This window comes from Mauremys mutica, chromosome 10, assembly GCF_020497125.1.
Source record: "Mauremys mutica isolate MM-2020 ecotype Southern chromosome 10, ASM2049712v1, whole genome shotgun sequence".
Classification (NCBI taxonomy): Eukaryota; Metazoa; Chordata; order Testudines; family Geoemydidae; genus Mauremys; species Mauremys mutica.
In genome coordinates this window covers 66021812-66045463 of record NC_059081.1, presented here as the reverse complement: position 1 = coordinate 66045463, position 23652 = coordinate 66021812, and the positions used below count along the sequence as shown (strand labels likewise).

Genomic DNA, 23652 nt, shown 5'->3' with positions numbered 1-23652 from the left:
GAGCTTCACTGACTTATATTTTCTAAGGAGTGAGCCCAGTGTTTCCTAATGCTTCTTTTGCATTCATGAATTTTTTCCAACAGTATCCACTTCACTGGTCACTCATGAATTTTTTTTCATTAGTAAACCCCTTAGACAGTCATATTGCAGGCATTTTTTATTTCTTTCACCAAGGTGACATCTAATCTTTATCAGAAATGAAGTCCTGTGACAAGTGAGTATCATGCAGTATGTCACCTACTTTGAAACTATTATATATTTTTGATAAAACTGTGGTTAGATCTGCACCTCACTGTACATTAGTAAAATCTACAAAACCTAGCCTAGATCTCTAGGAGAGCCTTACAAATCATTTTCTCCATGTATCTGAGACTGTCCATAAAGAAAAGGCCAATGCATTTCCCGTCTGCAATACTGCATGTGTGGATCCCGATCTTCCACTTTTGAAAAGTCAATGAGAGTTTTGACTTTAATGAAACACAAATGACAATTTAGTTCTGATAGTGCCAATCCCATGACATGTTGAATTCTTGCAGTACCTGATCTGTGATTCTTTCAGTGAGCTGATTTGTGTGTATGGGTGTGCATGCGTAACAAAAGCATATGTCTGATCAAACCCATTGAAGTGGGGATATTGTGTCCTACAGTATAAAGTTGATTTATGGTAATTGATTATGTTGATTTTACAGCTGTCAGCAAATCCATAAGCCAAATTTCTTTATGCTGTTGTCATAGCTATTATTTTCTTCCAGATTATCTGTGTTAATGGTGGGGTTTTGTCTACATTATTTTGTTAGAAACTTTTCTTTCTGAGAACCCTGCTAATTGGAAAGACACCTGCTGTCTGACTGGGAAATGGATGGCTACTTTGAACCTCACAATATTGTTAGGCAACATATCCATTAATTTCCCAGAAGAATGTTACAAATTTTTAATCAAAAGCCATATGCCACAGAAAAAGTGAAACTATTATTGTTTCATTTATTTCCCTCACTTATTCTGTCCCCAGGTCATTCAATTTACTGCTAAGCATATGCTTTCCTTTGGTAAAAAGAAAGCTGCCACCAGACACACGAGCAATAGATGACACTATCTCTTTCAAATGTGTTATAGTATAATGTAACATTTACTTTTGTAATGTAACCTTTACATTTTATCTCCTTGACACATTCAACCTGCACTGACTCTAGGTCTAGACTCACATGGCTAGGAAGAACAATAATGCAATAAATTGATCATTAGATGTTCACTATGCGACTTCTTTTTAGGAAGTAGACCAGAAAATTGGATTTCTTTGGATTCTTTGTTAATCTTTGTCTAAAAATAAGCCATCGTGATTACTTAGATATAGCAGATTATTTGGTTGTCTCATTACCAATGACATCTAAAGTGAAAAGACCCTTGACATGTTCTTCTAGCAACTTTTGTCTTCGATTTCATTTCAAATTTGAGCATAACCCTTGTCCTTTCAGGAAAGTTTTACAATTTTCTGCATTAGCTGCGAATTTATATGACCTTTGCAATACTTGTCTTCTGAGGAGTGACATAACATTGTTAATATTGACTTTTCTACAGCAAATGGGCTATAGTACCTTTCCCCATGGTCCTTATCCAGCCTTTTAGTACTGTTAGTGATACATATTTAAAAAAAAACGTTTAGCTTACTATATATACAGCCTTGTGAATTGTTTTATTTATTTCGCCACAGTAACCAGTGAACAGTGATCAAATTTTCTGGGTCAAGGCTTGTGGTGGGGGTGAAATGCAACATAAAGATATTAACAAAGGGAAGAGAAATAAAGACTATTCCACTAGACACTGTAAAAACATAAGGGCATTTTCAGTTACTTTCTTGCATCTATATTTGTTTCAAACAAATTAAGTATAAGGATCCCTGTGTTGTATGTATTACAATAGTAGTCCCAACTGGGATCAATGACCCATTGTATTACCTGCTGTCTCAAATAAATGATAGTCTAAATAGCCAATGCAAAGGACTGGAGAGGTTAGCAGGAATAGAGAGAGAGGGGTCCCTTGGGATGTTTGTCCCTCCTTTTTATAGTTTCAGTCCCCTCTTGAAAAACATTTCCAGCTCAGACCCAGGAAACAAAGTGTCTATGTGGAAGGAAGGAAGGAAATTCCACGCTGTTTCTTCGCTAAGATGTAGATTTTTTTGTCCTTGCCAAAGATGGTCTCTTAGCAGGTAATTGTCCATCAGCCTGGCTGAGGTATCACCTTGTCCTTTGTCTCTGAGGAACTGGTTTAGCCAGGCCCCAGCTTTATCTGGCAAACATACTTCAGTCATGATTTCAGCTTATGTTTACAATTTTACATGTAATGGAGCTATATGCATTTTGCCATGATGATATTGAACAACACGTTATGAGTTCGTAAATGATACCACACAAGGCATAGCTTGCACAAGTATGATTAGAACTGTGTATACAGTGTGAACACGGGTGTATTCTGTCACAGGGTCATATTTTGGATGAGACATATAATTGAGGACCTGATGATTTATGGATATTAAAGATTCCATAACAGTTTTTTACAGTAGTAATATTAACCCCAAATTTCCATTTGGGTGATGACCTTCTGCCCATGTAACCCCTCCCCAATGTAACTCCTCCCCCCGTACTATCATTGGCTATGACATTCATCACTTGCTGTCTTAACCCGTTGTGCTGATGCTTTACAAGCCAGAGATTGGCTGCATTTCAGTAGTGAGTGCAATGATCCTTATACACAATTTGTGCAACCATTACATAATGTAAAGTCAATTATACAACTCATGTTCTTAAGTACCTTGCTGAACGAGAGGCTGTTTTGTTATTTCATAAGTGTAGCTCAGTTACTGTTCCCTAATATCTATGTCCTCCGTCATGCAACACAACACCAAGAAAATAAAATTCCTATCCCCTGAGAATTATGAACTTAAGGTGGGACCCCCACCCTTGCTCCTGAGCCCTTACACTGGTTGAAATAGCTGGAATGACATAAAGGGGCCCTAAAGGCCCCAGATCTGGCTGGAGGACGATTTCCTTGATAGAGGCACTGAAGAAAATTACTGAGGTTATGGTCCCTTAACTGTCTCTTACAACTGATTCAAATGGAGGATTCATTCCCACATCAGTTGGAAGACGTTTCCACTCAACCCTTACAAAGGCTGCACGCAGCGCATAACAGTATTATTTTTGGTGTCAGGCAGAGCTAGAAGAGAAAGCCTGATGGGCTTGTAGTGAATTATTGACTGAATTCTAGGCAATCTGGAGATAAACCTGGGCATTTCTTTCTTAATTCTATTCTTTTAAGCTTTTGAGTGGATGAAGTGTATCCTTCCACTTAGCAGAATTATTCTTTGCTAATCAAATATGTGCTTAAATCCATCTCTGTTCAATAAAAGACTTATGCATGTGCTTAACTCTCTGCTTTGCTGAAGCAAGGACTTAACAAATAATAAATAACAATTGCTCTTTCCCTTGCACATTTGTATGTTTGTTTAGAAACGTGTTTTAATTAATTTTTTTTTTAATTCCAAAGGACACACATATCGGGCTTAAGTTTTGCAATAATAATAATAATAATATAATAATTTGTAACCAACCTAAATCATTGAAAATAGAAAACAATACCCTCAAAGTACTTCTGCATATCCCTCAGACTCCATCTTCAAATATCCAGAAAAGGGCATGTACATGAGTGTTTGCAGGATCAGGACTTCAGTGTGCTATCTGAGGCCCTAATTCAGCAAACCTCATAAGAACATGCTTTACTTTAAGCACATGCTTTGCTGGATTTTTGCCTAGACTGCTCAGCACCTTGCTGGATTGAGCCCTAAATGCCACATTTTATAGAAATGATATTTTACAAATGTTTACAGTGGAATTGTTGGTACTATTTTTTCCACTTTCTATAGATCCAGACTCCATTTGTACCATGAGTTGAACCAACAGGCCCTTTGAGTGAGAAATAAAAAATGAATACACCTTAGAAACCTCTAAAATCATTTTATCCATAGGATTGTGTGATTTTTATGGTCACAGTTTACCGGGGCTAAACACACAAAGGTCTCATTATTTATTATATTATTAACGAATCAGGAAAAAGATCTTGGCGTCATCATGGATAGTTCTCTGAAGACGTCCACGCAGTGTGCAGAGGCACATAGTCAAAAAAGTAAACAGGATGTTAGGAATCATTAAAAAGGGAATAGAGAATAAGACGGAGAATATATTATTGCCCTCATATAAATCAATGGTACACCCACATCTTGAATACTGCGTACAGATGTGGTCTCCTCATCTCAAAAAAGATATACTGGCACTAGAAAAGGTTCAGAGAAGGGCAACTAAAATGATTAGGGGTTTGGAACAGGTCCCATATGAGGACAGATTAAAGAGGCTAGGACTTTTCAGTTTGGAAAAGAGGAGATTAAGGGGGGATATGATAGAGGTATATAAAATCATGAGTGGTGTGGAGAAAGTAGATAAGGAAAAGTTATTTACTTATTCTCATAATACAAGAACTAGGGGTCACCAAATGAAATTAATGGGCAGCAAGTTTAAAACAAATAAAAGGAAGTTCTTCTTCACGCAGCGCACAGTCAACTTGTGGAACTCCTTACCTGAGGAGGTTATGAAGGCTAGGACTATAACAGTGTTTAAAAGAGAACTGGATAAATTCATGGATGTTAAGTCCATTAATGGCTATTAGCCAGGATGGGTAAGGAATGGTGTCCCTAGCATCTGTTTGTCAGAGGGTGGAGATGGACGGCAGGAGAGAGATCACTTGATAATTACCTGTTAGATTCACGCCTTCTGGGGCACCTGGCATTGGCCACTGTCGGCAGACAGGATACTGAGCTAGATGGACCTTTGGTCTGACCCAGTATGGCTGTTCTTATGTTCTTATTACAATTTCTGATTTATAGGGAAAATGATGGCTATATGGAGCAGGGATGCACTATGCAAGATACACAAACATGAAATGTGGCATAAATATTGGGAAATTGATCTTCTATACCAGGAGCTTTTCCCTTTTCCCTAGAGGGCTGGCTGGGCAAGTTTATTAATAAGCAGTTTTTAACAACTATAATAATTTTTAAAATGTAGGTAGTTTTGGTAGGTATTGTATGATTTGGAATTTTAGAAATTCTTGGTTTCATACATCTGGTTCACTTAGGTACCTTTTTCCCCCAATGTTCCTTTCATAAGCAAATAATAAACATTGTTATTGACTTTTGGAAACTTTTAACTTACTGAGAGAGAGGCTGACCTGCCTAATATTGCATGTCTGTTCTTGTTTCTTTGGGGTTGGAAGATGCTAAAATTTCCTGTGACTTTTCACTCTGATTGGAAATTTCAATAAGTTTAAGTGAAACAGTGACATCTAGTGCCTGAAACTACACATTTGCTTAGACTCAAATCCTTTGAATTATGAGATTTGCTAAAACTTAAAAGGAAGTAGTACTCTCTATGACAGATTTGGAGCTGATATGTAATAATGTTATGAATACTGAGATGTAACAATTTTATGAACATTGTAGGTAACTGAGTCAGCGAGAGGAAGTTATTGTACTTTGGGTTATTAGAATATCTGGTATGATGGTATTGATCTAATTTATAATCGGGCTAGTGGAATGTTAATTATCTGCCTATAATGCCTAAATTCAGTGGGATCTGTACATGAAGGTGAGGGAATGTCTTCCCAGATAAGAACACCCAAGTACACACCTGAAAGACAATGAAACAACCTGTTAGTTTCAAGGATCCTGTCTTCAACCAGTTGCATACCTTGTTTTGTCAAAGCTCGAAGTTACCAGATCAAAGGGCTATGAACAATGAAAAAATGGCTTATTTCTGGTGGAGGGAGCTGATTTGCCAGGTGGTCTCCAGCGAGTTATCCATGAGCTCCGACATGGAGACACTCGGATCCAGAGAGAGGCTCTGCTTTCCTCTTCCATTCTTGACTTGTCTTGAATCCACATCATTGTGAAGCTGTAAGCAGGATGCAGGTAGCATTCCGGGCTACAAGTGTGTAGGGTGATGGAGTGATTATAAATACAGGTGGGGGCTGTTTGGGGGCAGAGGTAGAATTGGCAGGTGATTTGGCTTTCAGGGGTGGCATTGGAAGCACAATTTTGCTAGGCTCATCTTGTTGTAGTGTTGAGAGCTCAGCAACCTTTCTCTAACTGTATGGCCAACATTCATCCTAATCCTAATCTGGATTTGAGCATTTCTTCCTCAAACCATCTCCAATAATAACAGAGTACACAGTTTAAATTCCTATCTGTATCTTTTTGCAGATACAGACTAACATTGCTGCTACTCTGAAACCTGTCTCTTTTTTGTTTCTTTAAAAGAAATGGATTAAGGGAAAAACCAGTAACATTCGCAATATGTTGCTAACCGGTATTTGTATGGAGCTTTGTGTATTAAGTACACTGGCTCTCCTTTTTCCCGTCAATTCTCATCTCCCTCCTACACCTACCACATGGGAATTAGTAATACTTTAGGGAGATCAGCTTTCTTTCCCAAAGAAGCACCTCTGCTTGGCTGGATAAAAACAGGAATGTCTGAGTACACATTCTGACCCATGTAGGTATTCAGACATTCTCCCTCCATCGATGTCATTGGTAGCTACTGCTGTGCCAACCATGCACCAGTCCTCAATCCATAATAAGAGCAGCCCATTTTCTACCTCAGGAGAACCCAGACTCTAATGTTCTTGGGCATATAAATGTATTACAGTGGGTAGGGGAAAAGGAGGGAAATACTCACACTCATTTGCTGGGTGTGTGTTTCTCTCTCCTACCATTAGGAATATTAATAGGATTTTGGTGTGAACTCCAAGGGGATGAGAGAGTCCCTGAATGAGTGTGTGTGCAATCTACATGGCCTGGCCTCTGTCAAAGAGGCTACCTTCCTCCATTGGTTTCATTTTTGCAGACACAGCGATGTTCACTGAAGGCATGCAGGGATTAAACTGGAAGCATGGTAGTCTCCTGGCAGCTATGCTGAGGTCCACAGATGTGCAGCAACTGGGAGTGGCATGAACAGTCATCCCCACACTGACCTCAGAGTGGATCACGAGCTCTTGAATTCAGTTTGCTTTGGAGTTTCTCTTTTGGTGTGTGGCTTGTGGGGGAACTGTTTGGCCTGATGGGAAACACCTGAGAAGGGTTTGGATTATCTTCCCCAGGTGAAAATCCCCTCTCTTCCCCTCTACCCAGGGTGTTCAACTAGGAAGAGGACTGAGGTTGATGTCTGTCAGGGAACAGTCCAGGTAGTTTTGCAGGAACAGATAGCAGAACATAACATAAGAACAAACTGGTTGAAATACTTTTGCTGCTTTGATTTTAATATGAAAATTTCCATCTTTGAAACTCTTCTGTTTCCAAAATGAAAAGAAAAATTGATTTTTGATGAAAACCTTAAAAATTCTGCCAAAACTTTTAGAGAAAAAATAAAGATTGTTCCCCCTACACTAGGAATTTAAACAAAAATAATTGTCACCTTCTCTGTTCTTTACAGCTGGCTGTGGTCTTAGTGCAGTGGGCAAGTGAAATGTTAACGAGGGACATTCAGCTGACACGTAATGCTATATATACCCAGGGTTCTGCTTAGATTTCGGTGGATATTGAAGAGAACGAATGAACATTTGCTCCCATTTTTAAATGAATTTATGCTCAGTTTGTTCATAACCCTTCTGTGTTTGCTCTGCAGGAACATTCACTGTCTGTTTCAGGGCAGAGTAACAGCTCACATTTCAAAAGCAAAAATATGGTAGCCCCACCCGGAGCTAACAGTTCACAAGCAGTTGGCAGCCTGAGATGTGTTTTGCTAGTAGCATTAACTCAATAAAATGGTCCTCAGGGTAATTCATGAATAGGAAAAATAATTAAATAAAATGAACATACCAATCACTGCAAATAATTTGCCCAACTCTGACTACCTAGCATTCCCATCACTGCAGATTGCAGCTCATTTGTGTCATTCTAAACTCCACAGCTGTGCTTGTTTTATCTATTTTAGGTACTTACATGCTCTCAGTGACCATAATATCTGAGCACCTCACCGACCTTAATGTTTTTTTCCCCTCAGAAAACTCCTGTGACAAGAGCTATTGCCCCATTCTACCAATGGGAAACTGAGGCACAGAGATACTAGGTGACTAGCCCAGGTTGTTCATAAGTACAGGCACCCAGGTTGTTCATAAGAACTTCAAATTAATGTATGACTTCAGAGGGCTCAGATTCAGGCCACTATATTGAGTTTGGGGCCAAACGATTTCCCTGCCCACCCTCCCCAATATTTTTGACTAACTATAGAGCTGTTCATACATTTTTAGCAATTACAAATGTTGATGAAATATCAAAGTTGGTGATTTTTTGTTGACAATTTTCAAATACCTGTTAAAAACAAAAACTTCCTGACTTGTTTTTGAGCAGTTCTAGTCCAAAGTCCTTTCAAACATTTAACAGTCAGTCATGTCCTGTTCAGCATTAGCCCAGTGGTTGGGTCACAGAAGACCCATAGCAGTAGTTGGCTCAAAGTTTGGGTTCTACTTTAGGCAAATCAGGAAAGGCCTTGGGCTGTAGGCTGACGGCCATATCTCAGCAACCCAACAGCAGGGGAAGGCGGCAGTAAACATTTCTCTGAAAGCAGTGCTACAGTCCTAGAGCCAGCTGGAAAATGCTGACTCGGATTCCATGTATAACACTCCCTGCATTGGTCGGGGGTGTGGGAGGGGGTACTGTGGATATTAAAGCTGAGCAAGGAACTGGTTTTTCTGCCTAGTGATCAAACCAAAACACCAGGGGAAATTGTTTCAGGTCAAGCTGAAACAAAATTTGGGGGTTGGTTTGTCTCCCTTTTGGGGTTTTCCTTTTTTATAAAATAAATAAAATTGAGTTAAAAATTTAAATTTCTAATTGTTTCAAAATGGTTTCTTTGGAAAATATCTAAATGAAACATTTTGACTTTTTCCACACAAAATAATTCGCCCAAAACTATCCACCGAATTTGAACCACATTCACAAATAGTTTTGATCAAACTGAAACTGTATTTTTTGGGCAAGTAAACTTAGAAAAAAATCCACCCAGCTCGAGAGGCAGTTGAAGGGCAACATTGGGGTTGTTTTCGAGCAGTTTGAGGGCATAGTCCCCAGGATCAGAGCCAGTCCCGAGTTCTGCTCTGATTTATGCTCCGCTTTCCCTGTAATGTACGCCCAAAGGCCTCAATTATTTGAGATGTTGGGGTGGAGAACAATGCTGTGTGTGTGTGTGTTTCTGCTTTACTTGGGGTTCTTGATGGAAGAAACTTCATAAATCCATGATAATAGTTCCTGAAAAGGCTCCTTTCTACATAAATCTTCTCCCGTGTGGCCTCTGCCTGGTATGCTGTGTGTGTACATCTCTGCTGGCAGAAGGGCTGCGGAATATAGACAGGTATATGTAGAGTGGATCTGTGTGGACAGTTTGTGGGGTTGAGGAAGTTTAGATCCCAGCTGGAAAAAGCACTTAGGCCCATGTTTAATTTTAAGCATGTGAATAGACTCAGAGGAAACGGGATTATTCCCATGCTTAAAGTTAAGCATTACTTAAGTGATTTTCTGGATCAGGGTTGTCATCTTCGAAGGAGGTGGCTTGAAATAAAGAATTGGGGGGAAAACACTAGTAAAATGATCAAATGCTGTTATAGCTCAGACCCAACTGAAGTGAAATATCCACACCTCATTGATACGAAGGACAAGAGGAAGAAGGGATTTCTTTCATTTAAAGAGCCATTGTATGGTACAAGCAGCCGTTGCTGAACTCATTTTTCATTTACGAAGCTCAAGTTTATTTCCTGGATTCTTAGTATTACACACATCATTTATTCTATCTAGACTAGGTTGGGGGATGATGTAAATCATGAGTGGGAATTAATGATGAGTTGTGCTTACATATAACCTCTTGCTTTCCAGAGGACATCAAATGGAGAATTAAATCATAAGGGTTTAACACAGGGGTAGGCAACCTATGGCACGAGTGCCGAAGGTGGCACACAAGCTGATTTTCAGTGGCACTCACACTGCCCGGGTCCTGGCCACCAGTCTGGGGTGGCTCTGCCTTTTCATTCAATTTTAAATGAAGCTTTTTAAACATTTTAAAAAACTTATTTACTTTACATACAACAATAGTTTAGTTCTATATTATAGACTTATTGAAAGAGACCTTCTACAAATGTTAAAATGTATTACTGGCACACGAAACCTTAAATTAGTGTGAATAAATGAAGACTCGGCATAGCACTTCTGAAAGGTTGCTGACCCCTGGTTTAACTAGTTTTTTTCTTTACTCTTTTTGTTTTGAAAGCATGATTGCTGGGGTTTTTTTTGTTGGTTTGGTTTGTGGGTTTTTTTGGCGGTGGTGGTAGAGGTGGAGTTGTGGAAGGGAACACTGAAGAAAAACCATATTGTCACCATGTGCCAAATACAGTATTCCAAAACCAGAAATGACTGCTTGATTTGACAACATTTTCTAGTACAAATAAGCAGGCAGCATGATATCTGTTCATAATGTTAAATGTTTGTTTCTTACTTCTAAGCAGCCCACTAAAAGAAATTGCTGGCTTTTGATTTATTATACTCTTGTTTTTCACTTGACAATTTTTGGTTTAGCATTTCGAAGAGTGCTTTTCTGCTATATCACAAAACAGTCCATTATCCTTTAAATTGGAAGATGTTCTTATCGCTGTAATGTTAGGAATAAGTCTGCTGCAAGAGACCAGATGGCTATGGAGAGTAGACTTAGGTACATGTTAGACTTTTTTCTAAAGGGTCAACTTTTTTTTTTTCTTGTTGTCGCACCTCTGCATTTTACTTACGTTTTTGATAAATCACTAATATAGGCCCTGATTCAGACAGGTTCTTAAACTCAAGTTTAAACTTTAAACTGAGAAGTCTCAAGTACCCTAAGCCTGTCTTGAAATCAGTAGGACAACTTACATGCTTGAACCTAAACTTGTGTTTAAGCATCTTCCTAAACAAAGGACAACAGTTTCGACCTACCATGGTTTATGTGTAAGGGACCGTTATTAGAAAGTGGTTAATGGGATGCAGGCCTGTTCTTTTGAAGCATTTACAGTCTTCCTGATTTATGCAAAGTACTTATCGCCTTGCTGCTTCTCAGAACTGAGGTTAAAAAACGTAGCAACTAAATCCACAGTTGTGATTATTAATGAAGCTTTTATTTCATCACCTTTCCCTAATTATTGTTGATGGAGAAATGGAAAGTGTCCTTGCAAGTGACAGCTATTTCTTCAGATAGGTAATTTTTAATTGGCATCATAAAATGACTAATAAAGTGTTGGGTGTTTTTTAAAAAGGTCAACATGAAAATGGCAGAACAAACATAATGGCATGATTAGGTCCAGGTTTATCTTTTCTGCTTAAGGGGACTCTTAGTCATTCTGTAAAATTAATAGTACACATCATAAAACACACGACTTTGCCTAGCGAACGGAAGCACATTAGGGTTTTCAAAGCAATTCCTTGTAGGTTTGTTTTATGAAGTCCAACCACTAGAAAACTCATTTATTTATGCCTCTGCAAATCCTGAAACACTTAAGTCAGTATAAATTCTGATTAAATATTAAGTAAAAACATCTGGCTTTAATGTACACTTTAAGGCCAATTCAAATAAGGTATCGCAGAAGATCATTATAAATTCAGATATAAATAAATCATGTGGCTGCATCATTTAAAACATTTTTATCATAATGTTTATTGTGTTGCAAGCAGTACTTGATGAAAGTACAAGCATAGAATGCCTGTGTGCACGCGAATACGAGTGTAAACACATACAGTATATGTCAGCTGGCCAAGATTTTAATAAGTTACTAGTGATTTTGGATGCCTCTGTTTTTGGGGCTCAACTAGAGACCCCTTATAAAGGCCCTGAGTACAGAGAGTGGAGATGGAATCCTGGCCCGAATGACTTCAATGAGAGTTTTACGCTGGGTTTCAAAAGGCCCAATATCCTGACCCTTTCAGTGCAGAAAGTCCAGAGTCGGATGTCGGTCAGGATGAGGTGAGGTATTTCTACAAGCAGTTCTCCAGGGTTTCCAGGGAATGATACATCATAGAGCAGCTGGTCCCAGCCATCCCTATAGACATGGAGCTTTTGTCATATAGCACTTGTTTAAAAGAACTTCTAAAGAGAAGCTCCAACAGTATGGGGCATAGTGTAGCAGAATTTCTCCTACCTCATTTACCCTGCATCATGCAGCTGAGGGGATGATCGGCCTGTTACACTGCCATTAATCGTTCCATTTCTCAGCTGGGTTTAGAGGGTTGGTGGATACTAAATGACCCAAATGGGAAAATAAATCATTTATCAGAAGTAGAAATTAGAACCGATTGAGTAGGTTGGACCACAAATTGAGTGCCTTTTTTTAACGCACATGAGTGCTCTGTAGTATTCTTTTCTTTTGAGAAAGTGGCCTTCTCTTGAAATCAGCTACAAAACCAGCACAGTTGCTGGAGGCCTCAGGGTCCTGCCACACCCCATCCTAGAAGCAGAGCAGAAAAGAAATCCTCCAAAGGGCTAGAGTGGTTGCATGGAAGCAGCCAATGAGAGAGGCTGCAGGGAGCAGCCAATCAGTGCCCAGGAGGGCCCTATTAAAAAGGAGCTGCAGCACCAGAGACAGGCAGCTCCTTGCTGGAGCTAGAAGACTGTAGATGGTGTTCCTGGCTGGCTGGTCAAAGGGAACTGCAGGACAACAGACAGCTCAGTGCTAGTAGAGACTGGGGTAGTGAGGAAGAGCTCCTGGCTGGCTGCTGGGCCTGAACTTAGAAGGGCCCTGAGCTAAGGGTAAGGTGTCGGTGAAGGTAGGGGCAATGAGGAAGTGGCACAGGGAACTGAAGTCCCTTTTGCTAAAGGGACACGGCAGTGCATGGCTGCTATTCTTAGGGTCCCTGGGAAGTAGTGGGCAGGCCTGGTTCTCTCCCCCCATAGGCCACTGGGGAAAGGCCTACAATTGGATAGCAGTGAACCCATCCCTCTGAAAGGGACTGAACTGTCAAGTTGCCCAGGTGGAGAGCTGGGGTTAGAACAGACCCAGAGGGTGAAATTATTGTCTCCTGGAAGGAAGTCCAGGGTATCATAGAATCATAGAATCTCAGGGTTGGAAGGGACCTCAGGAGGTCATCTAGTCCAACCCCCTGCTCAAAGCAGGACCAAACTCAACTAAATCATCCCAGCCAGGGCTTTGTCAAGCCTGACCTTAAAAACCTCTAAGGAAGGAGATTCCACCACCTCCCTAGGTAACCCATTCCATTTCTTCACCACCCTATTAGTGAAAAAGTTTTTCCTAATATCCAGCCTAAACCTCCCCCTCTGCAACTTGAGACCATTACTCCTTGTTCTGTCATCTTCTACCACTGAGAACAGTCTAGATCCATCATCTTTGGAACCCCCTTTCAGGTAGTTGAAAGCAGCTATCAGATCCCCCTTCATTCTTCTCTTCTGCAAACTAAACAATCCCAGTTCCCTCAGCCTCTCCTCATAAGTCATGTGCTCCAGCCTCCTAATCATTTTTGTTGCCCTCCGCTGGACTCTCTCCAATTTATCCACATCCTTCTTGTAGTGTGGGGCCCAGAACTGGACACAGTACTCCAAATGAGGCCTCACCGGTGCTGAATAGAGGGGAATGATCACGTCCCTCGATCTGCTGGAAATGCCCCTACTTATACAACCCAAAATGCCATTAGCCTTCTTGGAAACAAGGGTACACTGTTGACTCATAGTCAGCTTTTCGTCCACCGTAACCCCTAGGTCCTTTTCTGCAGAACTGCTGCCCAGCCATTCGGTCCCTAGTCTGTAGCAGTGCATGGGATTCTTCCGTCCTAAGTGCAGGACTCTGCACTTGTCCTTGTTGAACCTCATCATATTTCTTTTGGCCCAATCCTCTAATTTGTCTAGGTCCCTCTGTATCCTATCCCTACCCTCCAGCGTATCAACCACTCCTCCCAGTTTAGTGTCATCTGCAAACTTGCTAAGGGTGCAGTCCACACCATCCTCCAGATCGTTAATGAAGATATTGAACAAAACCAGCCCCAGCACCGACCCTTGGGGCACTCTACTTGATACTGGCTGCCAACTAGATATGGAACCATTGATCACTACCTGTTGAGCCCGACCATCTAGCCAGTTTTCTATCCACCTTACCGTCCATTCATCCAGCCCATACTTCTTTAACTTGCTGTACAGCCAGATGCTAGGGCTGCAGACACACCTGAACACAAGGGACCATTCATGAGAGGTGAGTGCCATGCCATTACACAGTGGATGTTATTGAACTTCATATGTTATATATATTATAGATTTCTGTTCTTATTACTACAGTTATGGGTCATTTTCAATTTCCTGTTTAAGTAACTATATTTATGGGACTAGAGGTCACACACAAATTTGCCCCTCAGCCAAAACTTGACATATGAGGCTTTAACTAAGGAGCAAATATTCTTTCAAAACTTCATGAACATCCAACTAGCTGATCTTTGTTAGGTCTAAAGAAATAAAACCAATGTATTTTGGACAATTTTAGATCTTTTGGTATTCCATACTGACCATTATAAAAGCAGTATTAAAAAAATTGCAAAAACTTGGTAACCCACTTTATTCTTAGCTACACTGACTGTTTAAAAAAGTGGAAAACACATATGGGTTATTAACATTTAATAGTAGCTCCTGTGGATGTGAAGTAATTACTTTTCCTAATGTCTTTCTCTATCAAGGATTTTTGTTGTAACACTTGATGCAAAATGATTCTACTGACATTATAAACTCGAATGTAATGTCTTATAATGTCATCTGTTAGTACTATGAAGGAACCATTATGTTTTGGCTTATATTAGATTAGACATTCACAAACTAAACCAAATCCCAAGACAAGGGCCTGATGACAACAGTCACCTTATGTTTCAAGGTGGTGGTTGAGCTGAATATTTGCAGTGTATGTGGAGGCAGATAGTGTAATTGTGTCCAATTCTCTGCTGGCATAAGTGGTGGAGTTCCATTGACTTGCCAATGGAGTTTTGCCCCTTTACACCAGCCAAATGTCCCGTCTATCGTAGGTGGATCCAAGGTTAAAGTCTCCTGGGACTTTTTAAATTTGTGGCATTTGGTGAAGTGTGGCTAAAATAAATGCAGTTCAGAGGTACCTTTATTGGGTTTACTCCTATAAAACATCTTGTTCCCTACGTGGGTTAAACTTGAGTCCTGCTGGGATTGTACGGATAGAATCGTTCTATGCAGTGAAAAGGAGGAGGGCGGGGCTAAATTTTGTGCTCCCTGTCCCATGAACCACACAGGGAGTTAAGGCCCTCATTCGAATGGTTCCCCAAAAAGCCACATATAGCTGGGAGGACTTGCAGAGAGGTAAAAGCCACCTGCATGAAGACCTATCCCTCTACATTACCTTCCAAATCTCTTGCTCCTAAACTGCTACATTTTGCAGAAGTGAAAACACTGTCTTTTTGTGAATACGATCCATTGGTGGTGTTTTGTGAGACTTAAGCGGGTTCATAGGCACCTTTCTGCAAGCATCTCTGGCAGCACCAGGGCCTACAAAGCTCTCACTTTAAGTAGTAGACTCTGCTCATCAGGCATGCATTGCCTGAGAAAATTAAAACTCCTGTAGACTGACAGGGTCTCATTGATTTTGATGGGCTTTGGATCAGGCGTTCAGTGAGTTACACTTCCATCAGCCAGCAACACAGTCCCATCAGTTCCAAGTAAACAGTTAATGTCTGTCTGTCTCTCTGAGAACGTTGGCCAAGCTTTTGGGTAGCCTCTTTATTGAGGAATGTGGATTTAGCAGAAATAGCTAGTTTGCATTTAAAGTTGGTTCTGGTCTACTGACTCCTGTCAGAGGAAGAGGAACAGACTTGGCAATATTAAACAAATGGTGAGCAGTAGGTACTAGCGGTATTGTCTCCTGGCATGTCTGCAGTGAACTGCAAATGACTCCTTTCTGGGTGATCTACTTCAGCTAACCAGAGCCAGTCTAATATTTATTTTTTAGATTTGCCAAAACTGGAACTTTTTATCTGAACTCCCTCCTTCTTCAGTGGTTCGGATATAGTAGAACCTGAGCCAACCTAGATTTTCATTTCACCTAAAAGTTCACCCTTCTTGACTGATGCCTAATTTTGGTTTCTTGGCTGTAGTGCTTTGTGGGGTGGAGAAAAAAGGTATCAAAATGCATTCATCCTCCTTCAAAACAAGCAGCTTCCAGATATGAACTAGTTCCTTGCAGAGAGCAGGATGGCTTTTTTGACTGCACTTAGCCAACATATACTTGGCAACAATCTGTAAATTAGAGTGCATTTTTTTGCCTTTCTCTGAGGAATCTCAGACTGGCCACCACCAGAGGGAGGATCTCACCAGACTAGGTGTCCTTATTGATCTGATGAATGTCATGACCCCACTATAATATGCGCACACTGTGATAAATCGGTGGTGGAATTTTAGCATTAAACCTAAACTTCTTTTATTTGGAGCTTTGACTAAGGTTTTTTTTTTAAATATTTGATGGATTTTGCGTTGCTGATTGATTCAAGCAGTAATAGGATTTGTCTGCATTCCTCACTCTTGCTAGAAGAAGAGAAGCAGCCTTTGGTTCTAGTTAGCTAGTTTAATAGCCTTATTCTTAGGACAGTAGAGAACTTGGCCATGTTTCTAATTCTCATAAAGCCCCATTTAAAACAATGGAAATACTTGGGGTGTATGTCAGTGCAGAATTTGGCCCACACTTAATTAATTTAGATCTATCATCTGTTATGCACATTCACAGTCTGAAATTCAGCTAAATCAGATTGAAGATTTCTATACAGACACCTGAGTTGGATCCTATGATCCTTTTTTTACTCCATTTACTACTAAGCCTAACAAACAGGTTATTTTGTTTTTCAGGAAAGCTTCCACCAGTGCAACAGCACTACTGACGCTCCTTGATAACAACGGCAGGAGAACTAGTGTAGAATAGCTACTTTAAACCTCTGGGTTAGACGCAGAAGTATAAATATTGGCAGCTTGTTGCATTAGTGCTGTCATTGTACCAGCAGGGGGCGCTATATCACATTAGTTATAATAGATTTCCTAAAAATTGCCAGCATAGACACAATCTAATAATCTAGAGACATATAAACCTAGAATAGGTGGAATTTAGACCTTTTCTGAAGGCATAAACTAATAGGGATGGGTTTACCAACAACTACCGCTTCCTGTATCTTATAGAATTTGCTTGGATACTATGGTGATGATAATTGTAAAATGGACAGATATAGACAAGTAATTGCTTCAGAGAATAACTACTTTGTGCTGAAACAGAATGGATCTTATTCCTTCTTAAGCATGTGTGAGCCATGGGTTTCTGGATAACAAGTAGCAGGTGTACAATAAATAACATTGTTGCAGGTGTAAACTTTTTTTATGACCACGTGAATGCCATTGATTCTCGTGCTTATCTTGTGAATCTGTAGTAGCATCTGTTCCTCCTCTCTCTTCACAGAACTTGGTGCCAGCCTCCTGTCCCAAATTACCCATAGAGTTTGTATCTATGATCACAATGTAATTAGTCTGATGAGAGTCAAGAGATTACAGAGAAATGCTACTAATAAGGTCTAGTTGTATTTGTTCAGGAAGAATGGAGGTAATCTCTAATGCAGACAATCACCACCAGCAGTTTATGGGTGGATCCTTGGACTTCTAGACTTTGGAGAGAACTCAAGGAGTGATAGGTACATATGTTCCCTTGAGATGCTCTCTTCCCTCCTTATGTCCCACATGCTTGCAGGTTTATAATAATTCTCCTCCAGGGGGCAGCAGGGTTACATATGGCACATTGCTGTTGGTTAGTAGGAAGTACTCCTGTGGGAATTCTGTGCTAATGCATATGTGCAGAATTCATGTCCCCTGCAGATTTCTTTGTTTTCCCACAGAAAAATGACTTTCCAACAGAGAGGCAAAGGGAAGCCATAAGAGCAGTCAGGCGACCCTCCACAGCAATATGTTTCAGGTGCCCAGGGCAGCTGGCACTGAGGTTAAATCACTGTGGGGCAGGGGGCGGGACTGGGGAAGACACGACTGGTGGCTCCTACCTGTGCCAGGCTCTGCTGCTAGTCCCAGCTGGGCTGGAGAGGACAGGACTGACTTTCCCCCTGCATGGCATCTGGGGCTGGGTCAGTCCTACCCCCGAGTTCTCCCCAGGCTTAGGAAGCTCTGCAAACCCCCTCATACCCAGACCATCCTGCCAAGCCTCCCCCACCTGCACCCAGACGCTCCCCCCTCAATACGCCCCACTTCCCCTGCACCTGGACCAACCTGACAAGCCACCTGGATCCCCACCCACTGAGCCCCACTCCCCCAGCATCTGGACCCCCCCTGCTGTGCCCCAACCACCTTCACCTGGACCCCCCTGCAGAGTCCCATTACCGTTGCACCCAGAACCCTCCAACAAGCCCCTGTGCACCCAGATCCCCCTACCACCCAGATTGCCCTACACAGAACCCTCTCAATCCACACCTGCATTCCCCCCACACTTGGATCCTGCCTTGCTGAGCCTGCCTGCCCACACCTGGTGCACCTGGCACGGAAGGGCAGGGCTCTGGGGTGTTTCTGGGGCAGGCCTGGTCCTTGCGCTGCATCAGAGTTGGGTGTAGCCTCACCTCTGAGTCCGTGTCCCAGGAGTGGGGAGCTGCACAGCGATCTACCTCTGTGCAGCCAGTGGCCTGTGATACCCGATGTCATGTTGGAGTTGCCACACTTATTTGACAAAACTTGCAGCATTTTTAATTTTTTGGCACAGAATGCCCTCAGGAGTAGTAGGAAGGGAAAGGGAATGCAGCCCATTCCCAGATAGGCTGGCTCACCCTGCTGGAATCAATGCCCCTTTTTGCACAGGGGCGGCCCTTTCATCCCCCACCCTTGGTGAAAAGCGAAGCTTATTACTGACCTTAGTTAAATGGTCTTTAGCTCCTTTTATTCTGAAATAAGGGTGTCCGCATCCAGGCTTACACCAAACTAAATCAGGGGGTTCGGAAAATGATTTTAGTTAAATTGGATTCAATGCCTAGAATTGCTGACTGAGTAATGGCAGTGGTTATCCATTTGTTGGGAACATTTATAGTATGATCCTGAACCATTACTGAGATTATTCTTAGGCCAGAACACTGTTTCCAAAGGTGAGGAGTGAGGTAGCAAAATGTCCAGATGAGACAGCGTTATTTAGGCTCATAGTACCAGAAAGGACTTCAGAGAGACGTAAACAAGCTGAGTCAATGGTCAACCTTATGGCAAATTAAATTTTATGTTGACAAATGCAAAGTAATGCACATTGGAGGGAAAACTGTAAACTACTTATACCTTACAGGATTCAAAACTACCAACTCAAGAAAGGGACCTGGGTCCCTTGTATACCACTCAATGCACATCTGTGGTCAAAACAGGTAACAAGATGTTACGCTGCATAAGGAATGGGATGGAGAATAATATGGAAAATATTATTACACCATGATGTAAATCAATGGTGTGTCCTCTTCTGCAATATTGGGCACCCCATCTCAAAAAGGATATTGCAGAATTAGAGCGGGGTTCAAAGGAGGACAATTAGTATGTTCAAGGGCCATATGAAGTGAAAAAACCAAGTGCTTGCCTGAGAAAGGAGATGAATAAGAAGGGATGTGGTAAAAGTGTATAAAATATTGAAAGGGATAGAGAAGGTAGATTGGGAACTTCTGTTCTTTCTGTCTCATAATACAAGAACAAGAGGACTTCCAATATAATTAAAAGATGAGAAATTCAAAAGCAATTTGCCATGTGTAACTAAACTGGAATTCATTGCCGCAGGTAGCGGTTGAGGCCAAGAACTTAACAAAAGTCAAAAAGGGATTGGATAATTCTATGGGATTCAAGACTATCCCGAGGAGTTATAATTGACAATGAAAATGTTGGAAGATATTAAATCAGGTGCTTTAGGTCTCTTCCTGCTCTCTAATAGTTAGGTTTTAATCTAAGGTTTTTATCCCTAAGAGGCAGATTATCCCACAGCTGCCAACTGTGGGCCTCTTTCTGATATCACATTTGCATAATCTAGTTTAAGAGCTAATTAGGCCTAAAAGAGAACTGGAATAGGTCTGCGGTATGGATCGGAAGGTCATGGGTTCACCTGTACTGATAACACAGATGGGGTTCTTTCACCAGCCTTCGAAGCATCTTGTACTGGCTACTGTCAAAATCAAGACAGTGGACTAGATGGGCATTGGGTCTGAGACATTCTGGCAATTCCAATATCCCTAGCATTCCGTTTATGTAACTGGAAATGAGTTGGAGGAGGGAGAAGACCTTTAAGAGGCTCCCAATTAGAGTTGGGCAAAAATCTTTTTGTGGAATCTCTTCCCCTCCCCCACTGAAAAATACAGATTCAGATAAACTAAAACAATTCCCTAACTTGAGCTGATTCTGGCAAATTGGTGGCGGGTGTGTGTGTGTGTAGGGGGGGGCGGGGGGAGATAAATTTCAGAAATATCAAAATGGTTTGTTTCAGCGTGTCTGAAATGAAACAATTTGACATTTCAATTTGGAACGATGTTTGTGTTTCTGAATTTCCCTCAAATTTTTTTTAAGAAAGTCTATAAAACCTTGAAATGAAATGCTTTGTATTGACGCCGCATTATTTTTTAACACAGCTCAGCCTACCCTGATTAATTCCAAGGGCTATTGCCTTCTCAGAAGTATTTTGATGAGCTCCAGGGATACGTCTGAGCCAGCAAGGATGATTAAGTAGCATCTGGAGAGGTGGTGAATTCCAGGGAATGCAGAGAAATCATCCCAATCCACCCTTAAATTTGGTGATGGGACTTTTTTAACAAGGGGATCCTGGGAGCCCCAAATATCCTCCTCCGGCATATCACCCCTTCTAATTAGCTTTAAAAATAAGCCGCCTCCCCAGTGCTTTGTCAAACACTGGTGTCCCAGGGTGATATTTTGCCCTATATTTATGATCCCAGAGAGCAGCAAAAGACATACAAGGATTAATATGGTCAATTACTTTACCTTCATACTTCTGAGCACTGGGTTAAACTCTGCCACTGAATAATTGTATCTGCAAAATACATTTATTGGCAGAAATGAGAGTGGGAGAGAACCTCACAAAGCATGTCTCAACAATTTTATACTCTTCTTACAGATTGTCGGAATTCAAATGCTGCCCAAAGGGAAGGTTTGTTTTCTCTGTTACCAACACTGAGGTTCATGAACTGTTGGTGAGCTCTGCTCTTAGGCAAGACAATGGCCGAAATACATAGAATTTTGTAGAGTCTTTTTTTTTTTTACACACCCAAGAAGTAATATTCCCTTTTCTCTGCAGCAGTGTAGCCACCTGCTTATCGAAGAAGCTTTATCAAGTTCAAGATCTATTAAACTTTCTTGTTTGAAATTCAGTAGAGCCAAAAGGCCCTTACTGAGACAGGGAGAATGGGGGGTTGACTATTATTTGCATTCTAATAGTCCTGGGAAGCCCCATTTTGCTAGGCACTGAACAAACATATAATAAGAGATCTTGCCATCTAAACAGACGAAGAGGGGAGACAGAGGCACAGAGTTAAAATGATGCATTTAAGATCACATAGCAGGTCAGTGAATGAGGCAGGAATAGAACCCAAATCTCCCAACTCACAATCTACAACCTGATTCACTGGATTACATTGCTTTATCCACACTTTGGGAGTCAGAAATTGACTTCGCTTTTATAACTTTCTAACTTAGCTGCAAGCAAGCCCATAAGAATAACGCATAAGTCATTTGAGCTCCAGATATGACCTTTTAGAAAAGTTCATTTTTAAAGGGGGAGGACATTTATGTAATCAATCTGATCTTGCTCACAAATATGGTTTTGAAATTGATTGACAAATGCTATAATTTTCCTTGAAGAGTTTCATAAATGTACTGACTGCTTGGTGGGGAAAATTGATCAAAAGGGTTCCTTTTCTTGAGTTCCAAATTGATTTCCTTTGTGCATTTCTCTTTAAAAATATTTTTTTAAAAATCTTTGGCTAGAGAATATTAACTTATGTCAATGAATAATTTGAGAAATATGTTTTATAACAGGATATGTATTGCTTACCCTTTAGTTCACAATCTATTTTCTTTGCTATACCACACGCACTGAAAATAAATGAAGAGGAAGAACGGTAACATTGAACAGAACTCTGTTCTGCAAAATCACCTTTCACTTTGTGTTATGAGTATTCTAATAGGGGCCAAAACCAAGATGGATTAGTCTCTTTTTGCAAAATTCAGTTAGGTAGTGGTTTTGGATTCATGGGATCTGATTCTGCACTCACTGATCATAGAATCATAGAATCATAGAATTCAAGATCAGAAGGGACCATTATGATCATCTAGTCTGACCTCCTGCAAGATGCAGGCCACATAAGCCGATCCACCCACTCCTTAAGCAAGCGACCCCTGCCCCATGCTTCGGAGGAAGGCAAAAAACCTCCAGGGCCACTGCCAATCTACCCTGGAGGAAAATTCCTTCCTGACCCCAAATATGGCGGTCAGCTGAACCCCGAGCATGCGGGCAAGACTCTCCAGCCATACCCTCTGGAAAAAGGCTAACAATATCCTCTCATTGACCCATTGTACTAATTACCAGTGTGGCACTTAATTGACCTATTGACTAAGCCCGTTATCCTATCATACCATCTCCTCCATAAACTTATCTAGCTTAATCTTAAAGTCATGGAGGTCCTTCGCCCCCACTGTTTCCTTCGGTAGGCTGTTCCAGAATTGCATTCCTCTGATGGTTAGAAACCTTCGTCTAATTTCAAGCCTAAATTTCCTCACTGACAATTTATATCCGTTTGTCCTCGTGTCCACATTAGCACTGAGCTGAAATAATTCCTCTCCTTCCCTGGTATTTATCCCTCTGATATATTTAAAGAGTGCAATCATATCTCCTCTTATCCTTCTTTTGGTTAAGGAAAACAAACTGAGCTCCTCAAGTCTCCTTTCATACGACAGGCTTTCCATTCCTCGGATCATTCTAGTGGCCCTTCTTTATACCCGTTCCAGTTTGAATTCATCCTTCTTAAACATGGGAGACCAAAACTGCACACAATACTCCAAATGAGGTCTTACCAACGCCTTATATAACGGGAATATCACCTCCTTATCCCTACTAGAAATACCTCACCTAATGCATCCCAAGACCGCATTAGCTTTTTTAACGGCCACATCACATTGCCTACTCATAGTCATCCTACGATCAACCAGGACTCCTAGGTCCTTCTCCTCCTCCGTTACTTCCAACTGGTGCGTCCCCAGCTTATAACTAAAGTTCTTGTTAGTCATCCCTAAATGCATAACCTTACACTTCTCACTATTGAATTTCATCCTGTTACTAATACTCCAGTTTACAAGGTCATCCAAATCTCCCTGGAGGATATCCCGATCCTTTTCCGAATTTGCAATACCTCCCAACTTGGTGTCATCCGCAAACTTTATCAGCCCACTCCTACTCTTGGTTCCCAGGTCAGCGATAAATAGATTGAATAAAATTGGACCCAAAACCGAACCTTGAGGAACTCCACTGGTAACCCCC

General features: G+C 41.0%; 1 long non-coding RNA gene across 1 annotated transcript in view; it reads left to right on the top strand.

Annotated features, from left to right (window-relative positions):
• The window catches only part of LOC123343332, an 84571-nt gene extending 76476 nt beyond the window's left edge, over positions 1 to 8095 (top strand). The window contains exon 3 of the long non-coding RNA XR_006572202.1: positions 7533 to 8095. This is a non-coding gene — a long non-coding RNA (uncharacterized LOC123343332). The remainder of the gene's footprint in view (positions 1 to 7532) is intronic.
• Positions 8096 to 23652: the final 15557 nt, after the last annotated feature.